This window comes from Mirounga leonina, unplaced genomic scaffold (genome assembly GCF_011800145.1).
Source record: "Mirounga leonina isolate KUSES-001 unplaced genomic scaffold, KU_Mleo_1.0 Mir_93, whole genome shotgun sequence".
Taxonomy (NCBI): Eukaryota; Metazoa; Chordata; class Mammalia; order Carnivora; family Phocidae; genus Mirounga; species Mirounga leonina.
Genome location: NW_023270854.1, coordinates 12,302 through 26,573, shown reverse-complemented (window position 1 = coordinate 26,573; position 14,272 = coordinate 12,302). Strand labels below are relative to the sequence as shown.

General features: G+C 50.2%; 1 pseudogene; it reads left to right on the top strand.

The window, feature by feature from the left end:
• The first annotated feature begins 8,991 nt into the window (after nucleotides 1-8,991).
• LOC118004710 lies at nucleotides 8,992-9,975 on the top strand (annotated as a pseudogene).
• The last annotated feature ends 4,297 nt before the right edge of the window (nucleotides 9,976-14,272 follow it).

The window sequence follows — 14,272 nt, the reverse complement described above, 5'->3', positions numbered from 1 at the left end:
CAGAGTCCCCAGCACCCCCGCCCCTCCCTCCTCTGCTGTGGAGCGGGGTCTGAAGAGCTCGGTCAAGTGGTTGCAGGCTTTCGTGCTAGCAGGTTTGGTGTCAGTCATACTGGTCATGTAGGCTGTGGTATTTGGATTAGAAAGAGACAAATTAGGGCGATGAGCAGTGAGGCCGGGGCTGCTCTGTGCACCATCCCTGAGTGGTGAGGCTGGTAAGTAGCAGAGGTCTGACGAAGACACAGCCCCACACTCCTACTCCAAGCCCAGGAGCTTTCCAGTCCACTCCCCAGAAGGCTCTCCCGGTTACAGACACCTCCCCTTAGGCTCTCAGCATGTGGCCCAGCTGTGTCCCAGGAGGTTAAGGAACAGTGTGTGGCATGGTGTCCACTCCAGATGAAGCTCCAGGTCAGAGCAGCACAGCCTGAGGCAGAAGGAGACCCGTCAGTAGGTTAGCAGTGGGGTGGCATCCCAAGGAGAATGTGTTGTCTCCATTGTCTTTTGCATTTTGAAATGCCTGCCCTAAGTATGCATTTCTGTAATGAGTAACCTAATAATGTGGCAGCTCAGTGCAGGTTCTCAGCTTTGCAAAAGTGTCCTGTCTGGCTCTTGGCCAGTACATTCAGCCATGGCTCCCCTCCCAGAACACTGATGTTTCCCAACTTCCGTCTGGAGACTGGGCGTGATCCTGGTTGGGGGACTTGAGTTCTGTGAGTCTCAGTTTCTTCCTCTGTGGAGAAAAAGGGCCGATAATGTCTACAAATGTCCCAAATGGCTCTTTGAGAATCTGCCTCCGGGCCTGGACATTTATGTGCTAGAGAAAGAGCAGGTGATGCTGGTGTCTGCCTCTCACAGCTGAGTCTCAGTGACTCAAAATAGAACTATCCATTTTGTTTCTTTTCTTTTGCAGACATTTGTTGAGGAGAGTCCTGATACTGCACTGGACTTGGTGAGAGTCTGTGCTTGAGTGGAGGAAGGGGCCGTGAGAGGGTCCACATGCTCTTCCTTCCCAGCCACATGTATCTCATCTCTCCTCAAGTTCTCCCACTGTTCCGATAGGTAGCAGCTTCTTCCTCTTCTATTACGTGGGCTCTCCCAATTTGTCTTCAATGTTTTCCAGACTTGCCGCCTGAGGTTGGAGTAACTTGGCAGTGAAGATTATTTAAGAGCCTTGAGTGGATTTGTGATAAGGATCCAGCAGGGTCTCCTAGAATCTGAGGTGGGATGTGGCTGCATTTCATGGGGGGCTGCAACCAGAACCTTCCTTGTATGTGAGGCAGGGGTTAAGAATATCTGGGTGGTTTCCAGCTCTGATCACTCGTGTGTGAGGTTGGATACTTTACTCCCGTGCTCTGCCTCAGTACCCTCATCTGTGAAGTGAAGGTAATAGTGGTACTTGCCCACCCAAGGTTGGTATGAGGATTGAATGTGTGAAGTAGTCAGCACTCTGAACAGCCCCCTTTACAGCAAGAGGCACCTGTGTGTGTGTTGTTATTACCATAGTCTGACTCCACCTCTTCTCCACCAGCTCTTTCTTCAGTGGGAAAGCAAGGAGGGACATTGGAAGAAGGGAGAAGAGAGTGCTAAGAAAAATGAGGCAGAGGGAGGTCCATGGGATAAAGGTTTCTGCAACCCATGGGTAGTCCTGGGAGGCAGGCTGAGATGTAGGGTGTGTGTGATCGAGGGAACATGGGCAGGAGCAGAGCAGCTACCGACTGGCATGTAGGTCTGCACAGACCGGAAGACACCAACCCTCTGCTACATCCTAGCTGTTAGGACCTGCAGTGGTATTTTCTCCCCTGCCCCCAGTCCCGCAGAAATGGAGAGGTGCTGGTCAGGGTTGCCAAGTATGCAAGGTATGGAACATGAGTAAGTCCTGAGAGATCTGTGCCACATGGGGTCTATAGGTAATGATGCTGTGTTGCAAGGTTAAAATTTTCTAGGAGGATGAATCTTGTGTTAAGTATTCTTACCACATACACAAATGATGAAGATGATGGTGGTGGTGATGAAGATAAATAGGGCAGGAGGAGGCTTTTGGAGGTGATGGATATGTTTATGGTATAGAATGTGGTGACGGTTTCATAGGTATAAACCCATCTCCAAACTCATCAAGTTGCATACATCACTTATGTGCAGCTTTTTTTTTAAATGTCAGTCATACCTCCATAAAGTGGTTTAAAAAGATAAAATAGGAGAGAATATAGTCAAAACACTGAGCACATTACAGGTCACAGTAAATACACAAATAATTACAATTATTGTTAAACTTCAGCTGCGGACTGGGAATTGGTCCCATAGGTACTTGACAGGTGGCATCCATGGCCAGCTCCTCTCTCCCCCCTTGGCTCAGCACAGCTTCTGCTCTGCCTGAGGGCAGCCCAGACAGAGGGGCCAGGTCCAGGTATGACCCCCTCGTGTGAGGCATGGCTCACTCTCACCAGGTAGAGAAGGTTGCGGACACCATGACACCTACTTTTGGCTACTTGCTATCTTCCCCCTATTTTCGTCACCTAGGTCCCTAGCCTTTAGCTCACTTCTGTGGGAACCTGAGACATTTCAAAGTATGTAGATTCATCTTGACTTTGTTTCCTGTCCTTGGTTCTGGAGATAAAGGTGGGAAAATGCAACATAGTGTGAAACCAACAATAATAAATATCAGGCATACTCTGCCCCTGGTGTCTCAAATTTCAGAGAAATGGCAAACTGCACACCTCATTTAATACACAACCTGCTTTAAGGACTCATATAAGGACTCATGTAAAAGGAAAATGTGCTGAAAGAAATTTCATAACTGAACTTTGCCTTATAGAAGACACTTTGGGATAAAAGTCCCCAAGAAAATGATTTTTTTTATAAAGAGCATAAATGCAAAGTATGTTTCATGGATAGAGTTCTTTCCTTCTCAGTGAAGGGGAGATGAGCAGACAGTATAGCTCAGATTCCAGCTGCATCTCCATCGCTACCATCAGGGGTGTATTGGGGGGACCCCAGAGGGCTGGATGGCTGGGAGCAGCTTACAGTCTTTGGTCCCCTGACTGCAAGGACGGTGGGCTTCCCTGGTGCTTTGGGTAGAGCAAGACCAGAGGTGGGTGAGACGGGAGGGTGGGGATGTGTGAGGACACAGTTTGTCCTCACCTAATATGGCAGATGGAGGTACAGGGAGAACAGAGGGCCAGATCAAGCATGGCTGAGCCTTGAGTGCAGGCTGAATGTCTTGGGCTGGGGCAACAGGCTTAGGGCTAGGAGTTAGGGTCAGGGTCCGGGTCACGGTCAGGGTTAGGGGTCAGGGTTAGTGGTTAGGGGTTAGGGTAGGGTTAGGGATTGTGTGAAGGTGCTGTGAGTGGATGGGTGGGTTGGCTTAGGTTTTCATTCAGGATACTCTTGTACTAGCTCCATTCCAGTCTTCCAAATGGCATGACTTCCTTATGGGTTGCTGGCTGAGTCTTCTGTTGTTGGACAGGTGTCCTCAATCCTCTGTTTTTCTGACCTAGGCTTTGGGCCTGGGTAGTGCCAGAGCCATGACTAGGGTTAGGGTTAGGGCCCAGGAATTTGGAAGGTTCTATTATTTTATTATTATTATTCTGGTTTTCTATTCCGTTCCATTGATCTATGTGTCTGTTTTTGTGCCAGTACCATACTGTCTTGATGATGACAGGTTTGTAATAGAGCTTGAAGTCCAGAATTGTGATGCCACCAGCTTTGGTTTTCTTTCTCAGCTTTTCTCTGGTCATTCGAGGTCTTTTCTGGTTACATACAAATTTTAGGATTATTTGTTCCAGCTCTGTGAAAAAAGTTGATGGTATTTTGATAGGGATTGCACTGAGTGTGTAGATTGCTCTGGGTAGTATAGACATTTTAACAATACTTGTTCTTCCAGTGAGCATGGAACATTTTTCCATTTCTTTGTGCCTCCCTCAGTTTCCTTCGTAAGTGTTCTATAGTTTTCATGGCACAGATTGTTTACCTCTTTTGTTAGGTTTATTCCTAGGTATCTTACGGTTTTTGGTGCAATTATAAATGGGACCGATTCCTTAATTTCTCTTTCTTCTGTCTCATTGTTAGTGTATAGTAATGCAACTGATTTCTGTGTATTGATTTTATATCCTGCCACATTGCTAAATTCCTGTATGAGTTCTAGGAATTTTCGGGTGCAGTCTGTTGGGTTTTCCATATAGAGTATCATATCATCTGTGAAGAGTGATAATTTGACTTCTTCTTTGCTGATGCCTTTTATTTCTTTTTGTTGTCTGATTGCTGAGACTAGGACTTCTAGTACTATGTTGAACAGCAATGGTGATAGTGGCATCCCTGTCATGTTCCTGACCTTAAGGGAAAAGCTCTCAGTTTTTCCCCATTGAGAATGATATTCACTGTGGGCTTTTCATATATGGTTTTTATGATATTGAGTTATGTTCCCTCTATCCCTACACTGTGGAGAGTTTTAATTAAGAAAGGGAGCTGTATTTTGTCAAATGCTTTTTCTGGATCAATTGAGAGGATCATATGGTTCTTGTCCTTTCTTTTACTAATGTGATGTATCACATTGATTGATTTGCCGATGTCGAACCACCCTTGCATCCTAGGAATACATTCCACTTGGTCGTGGTGAATATTCCTTTTAATGTATTGTTGGATCCTATTGGCTCGTATCTTGGTGAGAATTTTCGCATCCATGTACATCAGGGATATTGGTCTGTAAATCTCCTGTTTGGTGGGGTCTTTGTCTGGTTTGGGGATCAAGGTAATGCTGGCCTCATAGAACGAATTTGGAAGTTTTCTTTTTGTTTCTATTTTTTGAAACAGCTTCAGAAGAATAGGTATTAATTCTTCTTGAAATGTTTGGTAAAATTCCCCTGGGAAGCCCTCTGGTCCTAGACTCTTGTTTATCGAGAGATTCTTGATTACTGCTTCAATGTCTTTGCTGGTTATGGGTCTGTTCAGGTTTTCTACTTCTCCCTGTTTCAGTTTTGGTAGTTTATACATCTGTAGGAGTGCCTCCATTTCCTCCAGATTGCCTAATTTGTTGGCATATAGTTGCTCATAATATGTTCTTATAATGGTTTGTATTTCTTCGGTGTTGGTTGTGATCTCTCCTCTTTCATTCATGATTTTATTTATTTGGGTCCTTTCTCTTTTCTTTCTGATAAGTCTGGCTAGGGGTCTATAGATCTTATTAATTCTTTCAAAGAATCTGTGCCTAGTTTTGTTGATCTGTTCTACTGTTCCCCTAGTTTCTATTTCATTCATTTCTGCTCTAATCTTTATTATTTCTCTTCTTCTGCCAGATTTGAGCTTTATTTGCTGTTCTTTCTCCAGCTCCTTTAGGTGTAAGGTTAGGTTGTGTATTTGAGATGTTTTTTGTTTCTTGCTATATTGCTATCTATTTTTTTCTTAGGACCACCTTTGCTGTATCCCAAAGGTTCTGAACTGTTGTGTTTTCATTTTCATTTGCTTCCATGAATTTTTAAAAAATTGTCTTTAATTTCCTGGTGACCCATTCATTCTTTAGTAGGATGCTCTTTAACCTCTATGTATTTGAGTTCCTTCCAAATTTTCTCTTGTGATTGAGTTCAAATTTTAAAGCGTTGTGGTCTGAGAATATGCATGGAATAATCCCAATATTTTGGTACTAGTTGAGACCTGATTTATGACTGGATTTATGTGATCTATTCTGGAGAAATTTCCATGTGCACTTGAGAAGAATGTGTATTCTGTTGCTTTAGGATGGAATGCTCTGAATATCTTGAAGTGAAGTCCATTTGGTCCGGTGTGTCATTCAAAGCCCTTGTTTCCTTATTGATCTTCTGCTTAGATGATCTGTCCATTGCTGTGAGTGGGGTGTTAAAGTCCCCTATTATTATTGTTTTATTATCAAGGTTGTTATTATTCATATGTTGTTATTGTTTTATTATTAAATGGTTTATATAATTAGCTGCTTCCAAGTTAGGGGCATAAATATTTACAATTATTAGATCTTCTTGTTGGATAGACACTTTTATTACGATATAGTCTCCCTCTTCATCTCTTATTACAGTCTTAGGTTTAAAATCTAATTTGTCTGATATAAGGATTGCCACCCCAGCTTTCTTTTGATGTTCTCCACAACTTCACTTTCAATCTAGAGGTGTCTTTGAGTCTAAAATGAGTCTCTTGCATACAGCATATTGCTGGGTCTTGGTTTTTTTTTTTTTTTTTTTTCCCCAATCTGATACCATGTGTCTTATGATTGGAGCGTTAAGCACATATACATTCAGAGTAATGTGTTCAGGGGTTTGCTGAAAGTGTGGGTTTGCTGGGATTAGCCCAAGTTTGCATGCATTCATATTTCTCCTGCTTTAAATCCTTTCTGGAGTTCCAAATGGCACCATTTCATTCTATGTTCCAATGAGCTGTCTGGTACCGCTCTGGTGTCCCATATCCCTGGGACTTTAGAGCCTGGCCTGTGGGGGTGGTACTCTCAGAACCCAAGCTAGGGTTAGGGTTATGATCTAGGAGCATGGAAGGTCAATATGCGGGCATTGTGGTGAGCTTCCCAGAGGACTGAGTTGAGGGCGTGGATTCGGGCGAGTGTGAAGCTCAGGGCTTGTGGTCCAGGGGTCGCTGAAAGTGTGGGGAGGCTGGGATCGGCTCAGGTTTAAATTCAGATTTCTCCTGCTCTAAATCCTTTCAGATTTGCAAATGCCTTGGATTCCTTCTGTGTTGCAGCTGAGGCCTCTGGTATTGCTCAGGTGTCTTTAATCAATGGGGATTAGAGGCAGGTTCTGGAAGTGGTCTGCTCAGAACCAAACCTAGTTAGGTTTAAGTCCCAGGTGCATGGAAGGGCCGATTTATCTGCATTGTGTCAAACTTCCAGGAGAGGTGAGTTGAGGGGATGGGTTCAGATGAGTGTCAAACTCAGGGTTTGTGTCCAGGGGGCCGCTGAATGTGGGGGTTCACTGGGATTGGCTCAGGTGGGCATTCAGAGTTCTCCAGCTCTGCATCCTTTCTGAGTTCCAAATGGCACGGTTTCCTTCTGGGTGGCAGGCTGAGTCCTCTGGTATTGCTCAGGGGTCCTTAATTCCTGGGGTTTTGGAGCCAGGCCTCTGGGGACAGACCCCTCAGAAGCCAACCTAGGGTTAGGGTTATGGCCTAGGGGCATGGCAGGCCCAACCTGCTGGTGCTGTGTTGAGTGTCCTGGGGGGCTGAGTTGAGGACGTGGGTCAGGGTGAGTGTCAGGCTCAGGGTTTATCTCCAGGGGGCAGCTGAAACTGGGGGTTGGCTCAGGTGGGCATGCAGGGTTCTCCTGCTCTGAATGCTTTCCGGAGTTCCAAATGGCACAGTTTCCTTCTTGGTGGCAGGCTGAGTCCTCTGGTATTGCTCAGGTGTCCCCAATGCCTGAGGTTTGGGAGTCAGGCCTCTGGGGATGGATTGCTCAGAAACGGACTTAGGTTTATGGGTTAGGGTTAGGGTTAGGGGTTGGGGGTAGGGTTGGGGTAGGTGTTAGGGGTTAGGGTTAGAGTCTCCCTGTCCTCTACTGAATGGATCCTATTCTCCTCCGGTAACCAGTTTCATGGTTTCAGAACATAACCTTTGAGCCTCTCTGCAATCTGCTCCCCACCTGGCCGTCCTCTCCAGCCTCACCTTCCCACCCCAGCCCCCACCTCTGGGGGACACCCAGGTGTGTGGTTGTCCCACATGTGCCCCAGGCCTGACTCTAATCCTTTACGTTTGCTCTGCCCTCTGCCAGGAGCACTCTTCTCTCCCCTTGCATCATGTCAGGCATGTTCCCCCATTGGCTGGGCCTCTACTTGCCCCCTGGTGACCTGGCTCGTGTCTGATGGGTGTGTGTGCTTGTCCCCTATTTAAATGCAGTACCTGCCTTCCCCGTGTGAGTGATTTACTAACCTGCCAGGTATGGGGCAGGCCAGGGAAGTAGCCTCAGTGCCTGTGTAAAAAAATCAGTCTCAGGGCGCCTGGGTGGCTCAGTCATTAAGTGTCCGCCTTTGGCTCAGGTTGTGATCCCACGGTCCTAGGACCAAGACCTGTGTCAGGCTCTCTGCTCAGTGGGGAGCCTGCTTCACCCTCTCCCACTCCCCCTGCTTGTGTTCCCTCTCTAGCTGTCTCTCTCAAAATCTTAAAAAAAATCAGTCTCAGAGGGGCTCACCACACTTGCTGACAATGGGAGAGCTGCTGTCCCCACAGTGGGGAGCAGGTAGTCCCCTAAAATGGGGACTAGCCATGTGAGGCGGTTGGACAAGACTCCCAGTTTCTTGGGGCTGGGGAGATGTAGACCTGGACCCAGAAGCTCACACTCTTGGATTCAAGGCTGGGGCCAAGGCAAGCCCCCTCTTCTTCCAGGGGTCCTCTTTCCCCTTTCCTGCCCATGGGCTGGACCTGATCTAGGGGAGTTCAAGGGTGACCCCTCCTAGGAATACCAGTGGTTTACTGATGGACTTTGTCAGCCAGAGGCCCAGTATCCTTCAAGGGAGGACCTTATAGGGGGTGGAGACAGCTCTGCTGGGGGCCAGTGACAGCCCACCCAAAGCAAAGTGGGGCAGGTAGCCAGCCCTGCTGATTCTACCCACTCTGTAGGGCATAGAAACAAGGGCTGTTCCCAAAGGTGCTCAACCCATGGCAGGTGGGGGGCGGGATCTGCAGGGGGGCAGCCAGGGGAGGGCACCTGCAGGGTTTGCCTGGGAGCTCAGCACAGGGGGAGTGTTCCTGGCTCCAGCATGCTGACTGTGGGGCTGCATGGATTTCTAGCCTCCTAAGCCTAGGGCTCCCCTTTGTAAGATGGGGTCCTGATGGCCCCCATCTCTGGGAGCGGAAGGTAAGGAGGCCCCGCTGGCAGACTCGCTCAGGACAGGCCAGGAGGGTGGCTATTGCTTAAAGCAGCCCAGGGCCTGCCCCCGTGATGAAAGTGCATATGTGCACGGCCCCGAGCTCTGGGGTCCTGCCACCAGCCTCTGGCAGTGACCCTCCTCCAGCCCTGTCCCCTGTCCCTGTGGATACATGGTCTTCCTGGAGCTGTTCCTGCAGATGGTGGAGAAGCACTTCATGGTGGGACACAGGGTCACCTACTATGTCTTCATCAATCAGCTGGCTGCTGGGCCTGTGTGCCCCTCCGGGAAGGCCGGAGGGTGGTCCTCGAGGTCCCTGGCGCCCCGTGCTGGGAGGACATGTCCATGCAGCACATGTGATGATCCGCCGCTTCTGCAAGCAGCTCTTCCTGTCATCACGTGCTGAAATAAAGTTCTCAGACCCCAATCTGAGCGACCATGGAGGGCTGTCTCTGCAAGTAGGGCAGCAGCAGCTGGGTTCTGCCCATCGCTTTTATTTCATTTTTTATCAGAAAAGCAAGGGCAGATGCCTCAAAGCGTGGGAAAGGAGGACAAAGGGATGGCAAGTATCCTGAAGCTGTAAAGCAGGCCTGCACCCTTCCCTAGGGGCAGGCACGCAGGGAGGCAGTCAGGGGGTGAGGGAAGAGCGGGAGTTGTGCTAGCAAATGCCAGGTGCAGAAAGGGGGCCTGACAGTGACATTCTTTCCTAGCTCCTAACCTGTGCCCTGCCCCTGGGGATCATGGGATCCTGCTCCTACTGGGCCCTTGCGTTCAATAGTCTGAGAACAGGAACGCTGTTGACCTTTCAGCTGCTTCCACAATCACTCCTGAGGGCTTACAATATATTTTCTAAGAATAACTCCACACTTCCTCTGTGAGGTGGACTACCTGGTGTGCACAGAGGTGGACATGAAGTTCCGTGACCACGTGCGCATGGAGATCCTGTCCCCCTTCTTTGGCACTCTGCACTCCAGTTTCTACCGGGCAACCCACAAGGACTTCAGCTATGAGCATCGGCCACAGTCCCAGGCACACATCCCCACGGACAAGGGCGACTTTTACTACATGGGGGTCGGTGGTGGAGGTTCACCGGCTGACCTTGGCCTGTCACCAGGCGATGGGAGTCGACCTGGCCAGTGGGATTGTGGCACGATGAGAGCCACCTGAACAGGCACCTGCTGGACCCCAAGCCCCTCAAGGTGCTGTCCCTGGAGGAACTGTGGGACCTACAGCTGCTGGGTGGCCCCCCATCATGAAGAAGCTGAGATTCATGGCTGTGCCCAAGAATCACCAGGACATCAGCAATGGTTATTGCTTGAGGGGTCGTTATGCTGCCTGCCGGGTCTTTCACTTGAGTTAACAGATGAGTCCGAAGGAAGGATGTCATCAGTTAGGAAATACAGACGAAGGTCAGAGTGGAGGTGGTTAAAGGCCTCTTTCACTCAGAGAGCGGGGGAGCTCCGAGCTTCTTCTACACACCTTGCCCTGCTCATCGATTCCAGCTGCCTGGCTCTGAGTTCTGTCCTTTTAATGAACTGGTCATCTAGTAAGTAACATGTTTCTCTGAGTTCCATGAGCCACTCGAGCAGATTATTTGAACTTGAGGAGGAGGTTGTGGGGACCTCCAATCTGTAGCCCATAGCTTGGAAACAGGGGTGACCTCTCTGCCCAGCCACTGGCTGACCACTGAGTTAACAGCACAGGGATTCAGTGGCCACACACAACAAGGAACACAGACTTGACAAAGTTAGTTCAGAAAAGCCATTAAGCCAACAGTAGCAACTACAACGAGCAGTAATAATGATGCCTGGCGTGGGGAAGGTCTGATGTTCAGGATGCTTCCATTATAATATTCATAATCACACCCTGGACTTGTCGCTGGGGACAAGTGCCCCGGCTGGGGGTCAGGTAGCTCCTACCTGTTCCACGTGCCTTTCCCTGGCTCCCCCAGCCGTGCACAGTGCTGTGCTGCTTCCCAGCAGATGTCGGTTTTAACCAAGGCCAGGAAGATGGGATGGGTTTTCCTGACTCCCCACCCCCTGCCCCACAGGGCTGCAAGAGAGGAAACCTTTCCTCAACCCTCTTAAGGTCCCTGGCTGAGTCTGGAAATTGAGAAAGACAAATGAACAGGTGAAAAGCAAGCAAAGTGTATTGATTTATTTTGGTGGGAGCCTCAGAAGACCATGGAGACCAGCAGAGGTGATTGGAGCAGACGCTTCTACCTTTTAGATAAAGAAGCAATAAATGGGGCGCCTGGGTGGCTCAGTTGGTTAAGCGACTGCCTTTGGCTCAGGTCATGATCCTGGAGTCCCTGGATCGAGTCCCGCATCGGGCTCCCTGCTCGGCGGGGAGTCTGCTTCTCCCTATCCCACTCCCCGTTTGTGTTCCCTCTCTCGCTGTCTTTCTCTGTCAAATAAATAAATAAAATCTTTAAAAAAAAAAAAAAAGAAGCAATAAATGTGTGAAGAATTGACAGACACAGGGGTTTGGACCAGGGCTGGTAAATGGTAAAGAACTAACTAGGAAGATAAAGGTTAGTTTAACCAGGTGTGTTCGTATAGCTTCGTGGCCCTAAGTTCCTTGACCCTGGTGATAAGCATGTCTTCCTTGTCGTCTGGGGAGAGAAAGTTCCACATGGGAGTATTCTGACCTGCTTCAGGGAAGAAGGGCTGATGGCTGGGGGTCAGAGGGACCTTCCTGCTTCTGCTCTATAAAAAAGTTCTTTCAGCTTCTCTATTTAATTTGCCAAGGTGCCATATTTGGGGTAGTGTGTCCTGACCCTCACTGGCCTGGTGCTGTACTCTGTCTCCTCCTAGTATCCAGGATATTGAAGGTCCTGCTGTGGAGAACTCCCAGCCCTGGGGTGGCCCCTTGTCCAGGGAGGCACCTGCCTGAAGGGGAGGGTTGCCTACGACTTCCCACGGGTGCCCTGTTGCTAAGGATGGCCACCCCTCCTCAGGGAGATTGGGTGCGAGAGTGTAGATCTTACTTCGAGAAACTGACTTCATTTCCTGCAAGGGTCTGCTGGTAGTGGGATCATACAGGAGTTCTATTTTTAGTATTTTGGGGAAGCTCCATACTTTTCCCAGCATGGCTGTGCCAACCAAAGTCAGTTCTGGATGATTTTTACCTATAAACCAGAGATTTTGCAAGAACGTCTCCAGCAGAGAACATGAGGAGAACATTTTTAAGACCTTAGAGAGGCAGAGATTTCCCAGAATGCAAAGTATACTAACCATAGGAACAACCGGGTAACGTAGAAACTATGAAATGAGGAACTGGTTCTCCTTCCTCCATTTCTGGCTAGTGTGCTGGTCTGTGGCTCGATCCCACCTCAGGCAGCTGGAAGGTTGACCTTCCAGGTCAGCTACCACTGAGATGGCTACTCTTCCCAGAAATTCTTTGTGGTGTGGTCGGGTTTCCCCACCTGTGCACTGATTAAGTCGTGACCTCTGACAGTGGAGCCATGGGTCCTCCAGGCATGGTCCCCCCATCCCCCAGTAGAGCCATCACACTGAGGGTTTAGGGGGTTGGGAGCTGCTCCTAGGCAAAAACAGTGGAGATTCTCGGGGCACCTGGGTGGCTCAGTCGGTTAAGCGACTGCCTTCGGCTCAGGTCATGATCCCGGGGTCCTGGGATCGAGCCCCACATAGGGCTCCCCGCTTGGCAGGAAGCCTGCTTCTCCCTTTCCCACTCCCCCTGCTTGTGTTCCCTCTCTCGCTGTCTCTGTCAAATAAATAAATAAAATCTTACCAAAAAAACAAAAAAAAACCCAAAACACCGGAGAGTCTCGCTGTCCCTCCCTTACCTTCAGATGCCCCTCAGTTACTCCTATGCTTATGGTGTCATCCTGGAACCCTGACCTGGCTGTTTTCAGACAGTTTGTCCAGTGGTACCCTCACTTTCTGGGAGGGGGATTTGCTGGAATCCGCACTGTGTCCTGCTGCCCCGCCTGGATCGCTTTTTGAAGGCGCATCTTCTCGGCCACCTGAGGACCCAAGACTGTGGGTCTGTGGCCTGGAGGGATTCTGAGCAGCGCTGGTGGGATGGGAGGGCTGCAAGGCCCAGAGTCAGGTCTCCAGAAAGCTGACAGGGGTCCCCAGCATCCTACCGTTTTTGAATCAAAGCCCTGAGATCTTTAAAATGCCAGCAATGTTACAGCATGGGCCAGAAAAACAAATGTCCCTGTGCAGCCAACACCACCTAAACTATTGGCCATTTCTTGTCACTTGAGCTGAGTACAAAGGATTGGGAGTCAGGGCTTGTTGGGGGGGGCCCTGGATCAGACTTTGTATTTGGGGGCAAAGGCCATCCAGACAAGCTTGTGCTGAGCCTCAGGAGCGGGTTTGTGTGGATACCCCAGCTGCAGGCACTGCTCTCCACTGATGCGCCCTCAGCCCGACCCAGTGCACCTGCTGCTGGGGGAGCACCTGCCCCCTCCTCTCTGCCTGAGGGCTCTCTCCTGCACCAGGTGCCTCCTCTCCTGCCAGCCGCTGCCAGCCTGCAGCCTGGGAGGGTGGATGCTCCGAGTACCTCCAGCTGCTGGGGGAGCACCTGTCCCCTCCTCTCTGCAGAGGGCTCTCTCCTGCACTAGGTGCCTCCTCTCCTGCCAGCCACTGCCAGCCTGCAGCCTGGGAGGGTGGCTACCCTGAGTTCCTCCAGTTGCTGGGGGAGCACCTGCCCCCTCATCTCTGCCTGAAGGCTCTCTCCTGCACCAGGTGCACCTCCTTCCCTGCCAGCCACTGCCAGCCTGTAGCGTGGGAGGGTGGCTACCCCGATTTCCTCCAGCTGCTGGGGGAGCGCCTGCCCCCTCCTCTCTGCCTGAGGGCTCTGTCCTGCACCAGGTCCCTCCTTTCCTGCCAGCCACTGCCAGCCTGCAGCCTGGGAGGGTGGATACCCTGACAGCCTCCAGCCCTGGGGACAGAGCCAGTGTAACATGGTCTCCCAGCAGGTCTGAGCACCAGGCCCCACATTGCTCACTCTCTTCCTCTGGGCTCACTGTGCCACGTCCTCTCTCAGGTTCTGTGAGCCCAAGTCCTCCTCTGCTCAGGAACCACTCTCGGCCCAGGCTCCATATGCTGGGACTGAGAGCAGGTCATCTGGACCTTCTGGACTTGCGCTTCCATGCCTGTGACATGGACACAGGCCGGCCTCACAGACTGCTCAGAGGAGACGCAGCACAGGAAGATGCAGGACGCTGCAAGGGAGATGCCAAGTGACCCCAGAGGGAGCACACAAGCCTTGCACAAGGCACTGGGCTCATGGGGCCAGTGTGGGATGTGGGCGCCCAGCCAAGGGGCATGGAGAATCCTGGTGAGGGCGGCCCTGGCGGGGGGGAGTGGGAAGCCACAGAAGGGTCCCAGAAGAGGCAGGAGACAAGGAGAGGACAGGACAAAGCTTCCCAAGGAGGTCGATGGAAGGATCAAAGGATCACAGAGACCCTTGGGAAAACT